General features: G+C 37.4%; 1 protein-coding gene and 1 long non-coding RNA gene across 3 annotated transcripts in view; one reads left to right on the top strand and one right to left on the bottom strand.

Annotated features, from left to right (window-relative positions):
* LOC113652471 (transcription initiation factor TFIID subunit 4-like) overlaps positions 1-556 on the top strand; it is an 86,799-nt gene extending 86,243 nt beyond the window's left edge. For both annotated transcript variants that reach the window (XM_027161563.2, XM_027161561.2), the window contains one exon: positions 1-556. This exon is cut by the window's left edge and continues 1,694 nt beyond it. The gene's annotated coding sequence lies outside the window, so the exon portion shown is untranslated.
* A 3,698-nt stretch (positions 557-4,254) lies between these two features.
* LOC113652269 overlaps positions 4,255-5,000 on the bottom strand; it is a 1,902-nt gene continuing 1,156 nt past the window's right edge. The window contains exon 2 of the long non-coding RNA XR_003442847.2: positions 4,255-4,610. This is a non-coding gene — a long non-coding RNA (uncharacterized LOC113652269). The remainder of the gene's footprint in view (positions 4,611-5,000) is intronic.

Here is a 5,000-nt window from a genome sequence, read left to right as displayed (position 1 = left end):
TGACACAAAAATAGATGATTTTTGCCCATGAAGTGTTATTATTCCTCTTATTTCCCCATGGCAATTAATTGTGCCAACTGTAACGATGTCTCACTCACGTCGCATACAAGAGAACAAAACACGTCGTTACTTTCTCTTCCCTGTTAATCACAGCGACACGAACCAGCCATGAACCGGTCTAAGCTCACGTATGTGGAAGAGGGCAGATAACACCGTGAGTCTGTGATCGCACAGACATGATCGGTTCACTTCACGTGTCTCAGAGGAAGCACGTGGGAGCCTTCACCCTTTCCGCTGAGGATCTGGTGTAGGACAGAAGGATTAAATTAGAGAAAGGAAGGAAAAATCAATTCCTCTAATCATCAATTCTCTGAAATAAGGCTTTATTCGGCTTTATCGTGTCACAGAGTCGGCGTGCTGATTGATATACTGTGTTGTTTTTGTGCATTCTGATGTAATTGAGTCGATCATGGACAGTGTTAATAATCTTAAAAACGATTATCTCCACCTCGTTCAGAAGGCAGCATAAAGACTAGAGTTATTATTCCGAGAAGACGTCAAAAAAAAGCATCTTCTAGTAAATAACAGAGTTTATACTCCAAACTGTATGAGAGCAGCGTTCAGTTAAAGATTCAGTGCGCCTTCATTTCCCCAGTGTGACGATGTCAGTACGTGAGTGTGTATTTGTAAATGTATAGTTGTGTTATTTTTCCACCTGTGAATGTGCACTACTGCAGCACTACCGCTGAGCTCACAGTGTACAGCTGAATGTACACACTGCACGCCTCGCCGTCGCTGAACTGTCACGTGATCTTCACGTGTCGCTTCCTGTCCCAGTTCGGACTCTCCTCCTCATCGATGTTCCTCTGTCCAAAAGCTGTTTTTGAATATATATTTTTTTCTACACTCTATCGACGATGCAGCTACTTTATTCTTCATAAACAAAAACCAGACTGATGACATCCATTTTTTCTTCTTCATCGTGATGCAGTCGATCGGCCGAGACGCGTTTAATGTCTTGAGTTTTAACTAATAGAGAAAGCAGCATTATTTAGTTCATATACGGTTTAGATCGTCAGACCTGCTGATACAGTATGTGACACACTGTTGTCTATAAACATGGACAAAAGGACGTCACACCGGACAGAATACATAAACAGTTTATTTAGAATAGAAAATTAGATGATAGATTAGATTAGATTAGATTAGATCAGATTAGATTAGATCTCATCTATGTAAAAGGTTTTGTTCAGCCAAACAATTCAGCCAAAATTTTAATTACAACCTTTACTAGTTGGCAACATGCTAACTGTCAGAAAAACGATCATCTCAGACATTAAACATGTTTTAGCAAATCGACTGAATTTACAATAAACTATAAATCATGTGTTTTATCTCAAATGAACGATTATTATACCAGCTGTCCTGGTTTTATTAGCTTTGATGAGTTTAAATGATCACACACACACACAACCCCAACATCTATTGCTCTTATTAAGACTTCTGTATATAAAACAGACAGGAGATCAGATCTTCCGGCTCCACTACAGTTCTGAGATCGGATTCCGATACCGTTCGATATTTCTGCTCTTCTTTTTACGATTCTTCTTCATCACGGCTCTTGATGTGACTCATTTCCTCTCTTTTCTTCTTCACACACCGACCCTGACGAGCGTAGCTCTTATTTTTACATGCAGTTTAAAACACCGTTAAGAATGGATGATGACATTGACGTTTTCAGTTGAAGTTGAATTTCTAGATCAGATTCATCAGAAGCTTCCTGAAACTGAATCATTGACTTTGTTAACACTTCTTCTTGCCGCATGTCTCAGACTTTTCCACACTTTACCTCCAGACCGGTCCATAAGATAAAGAGCGCTTTATTTCTATGCACATGCGATTTTTTTCTGTTGCGTCATAATTTATAATATTTTTTAACAGGCAATGAAACTGAGACTGAAGAAACTGTCACTTTTTTCACTTTAATTTCACATTATTTTTTAAACAGCACTATTGTTTTATTTGTTTTTGTTTTTATATATATATAAAATAGCTAAAGTTCTGTTACTAATGTATTACAGCGATCAGCTGTGTTCGACTCTGCACCTTTGCCAGTATTGTCACTAGCAGTTAAAGGGAAATTTTTATTACTATTTATATTTTGTCCTTTTGTTTTGTTTTGTTGCTGATGTTGTTTGGATTCACATCTGCCACATCTCAGGCAACACGGTTTAATCATGAAACACCACACGAACAAATGCTAGTACTTTAAACAAAGCACAAATAAACCTATTTGTCCGGTTGTTAAGATGATTTTAATAATTATTTTTATGGTTTATGATATCAAGCAGGACATTTCTACTCCAGCTTTTTAGCCAAACTGTTATTATGATTAGAATTAGGAAGGAATTACTGATGTACAAATTTGGGAAATCAATGTTTTAATGTATGAATAATTTGTAAATATTGTTTACAAAACCATGTGTTTATTAGAATCTACATTATTTTTGGTAAAACTCTGTACATATCCTGAAATATTTCCTGTTTGTGTGAAGAAAAAAACACTTCTGTATTTGTACCTATTTTGTAAAGAAATAAATGAGCTGTTTACTAAATATACGCCTGCTCCCAGTGTGACACTGACTGCTTTAAGAGTGAAAACTGTCTCGAGAAATAGAATATACAGAACTCTAAAGTGCTGTTTCCAAAAAATTCACATTTGGAGTGTCATTTGCAAACTATTAATTTCAGAGTGTCATTTGCAAACGATTCAATTCAGAGTGTCATTTGTAAACGATTCGATTCAGGGTGTCATTTGCAAACTATTCAGTTCAGAGTATCGTTTGCAATCAACTCCAGGACTCTGATTACATTTTTAAAATCCTTTAATCCAGTGTAAAAGTGAAGGACAGATACAACAGAGTCTAAAGCATTGACTCAATAACATACGACAATCTATTTTAAATCGAGGGCAGATTTTGTCCAGTTTCTTCTGAAAGACCCAAAGAGGAGTTAAGTAGGTAGTCATGTCGTACAGTTAGAGGGTAATAAAGAAGAACAGTTTGATGCTTGTACAAAGTTTTCTTACACAACAGCCTGAATGACTCATTTTTCTGTTTCCCAACAATTCCAGCCACTGAGTGACAGACTGAGTGTTACTGAGAGACTCAGGGCTCACACCAGGGGCGGTTCTAGGATTTCATCTTTAGGGGGGTTTAGCCTTCAGTGAGAATTTAAAACAAGAAGAGTTTTATATTATATATTATATGACAACTCTGGTAATAAGAATAGTGAAATTTCACTGCTTTTGGTTGCCGTCTTTGCGTCTTTCTGCCGATTAACGTTATAGATAAACACCTCCAGCTCTGACTGCGCGTGCACGCTGCGCGTACCTGTGCTTCTCCGTTCAAATAAAGCAGACAGATCGCTCTTGGATCAAACTGATCAATTATTTTATTTCCCATCGATGACATGTCCTGCATTTTAACGTAATTTTTATTGTTTATTTATGAAAGTAAAAATTATACTTATAGTTTTAGAGTGGCTGAGATTACAGACAGGGGGCTGAAGCCACCCTAAAAAAGGGGTAGAACCGCCCCTGGCTCACACACACCACAGTTTGGGAAATTGTTCACTTCTAAACACACACACACACACACACACACACACACACACACACACACACACACACACACACACACAAAATCACGCTATTTTGTGTTACGTGTCGTTACATCGACTGTTCGTATGACATTTTAAAGTGTGAGTTGGTCCCCGGAGGACAGACTGCAGGACGTTACTCGGACCTGAGGGAAGACGGATAGAACTGGATGCCTTGCACGGTTTACTTTAACTGCAGATTTATTCCTTTTTTCATCTGAGCATTTTTATTTACATAAATATAATCTCTACTTTGATTTTTGGCTTTTTCCTGGGAAATGTTTAGCTTTTCACTGTGACATTATGAATATTTTATTACAACCCCTCTAAAGATGATTGGGGTTTTTTTGTGCTTTTTTGTCTTTTATATTATATAAACTTGTTTCCTTACTGTGTACGTGACAATAAACGATTTAAAATAAAAAAAGGCAAATAAAATAAAATATAAGATTTACTAAATTTACATCCTACCGACATTGATTTTTATTTAAAAAAAAAAAATTAAACACCACATCTCAGTAAATAAAAATCAGTGTAAAAAATGCAGAGACATCTTTAAGTATCAGTCTATAAAGTATTAACAAATACTAAGTATTAACAAAGACAATATTTTTTTTTATTTTCTTTTCAAGTCCGTATGTACAGAAAATATTGTATATATTGGATAAGACGTCTGTCAGTGTCAGTACAGGCCACGTGCAGGTCAGAACAGATCCGGGTTTTCGAGCAGCTACTCAATATCATCTGCACCAGACTGAACATGGTGTAAACCTGCTGGGTTTGTCGCTCGATCTGGTTCGACCCGTCGAACCCTGGAGATGTGTTAAAGCACAAGAGACGAGGTAGGAGGACATGAACCGTCTCGGCATTTCCCCGAACAGATCGTGAGCATCTCCCACACAGATGATAGCAGGTGGATGTGACTGCACTGTAAGTGTCGAGGAGCGATTCTGTAAAGTCAGGACATTTTGAAAAGACTCAGAAAGCATCGGAGACACACACGTGAACTCGAAGCAGCAGAGAGAACTGTGCTTTACACACACACACACACACACACACACACACACACACACACACACACACACACACATGCTTTACACACACACACACACACACACACACACACACACACACACACACACACACACACACACAAAATAAATAGGATTCAAATCTTTGCCTTTTTAGGGACAAAAGTTCTGAAAAGACATTTTTTGTAATGGTGTGTGTGTGTTTAGTCTTCTGTGTGTGTGTTTAGAGTCACACACACAAAATAAATAGGTTTCAAATCCTTGCCTTTTTAGGGACAAAAGTTCTGAAAATACATTTTTTGTAATGGT

The sequence above is a fragment of the Tachysurus fulvidraco genome, chromosome 13, assembly GCF_022655615.1.
Source record: "Tachysurus fulvidraco isolate hzauxx_2018 chromosome 13, HZAU_PFXX_2.0, whole genome shotgun sequence".
In the NCBI taxonomy this organism is placed as follows: Eukaryota; Metazoa; Chordata; class Actinopteri; order Siluriformes; family Bagridae; genus Tachysurus; species Tachysurus fulvidraco.
This window is presented reverse-complemented; position numbering and strand designations above follow the sequence as displayed.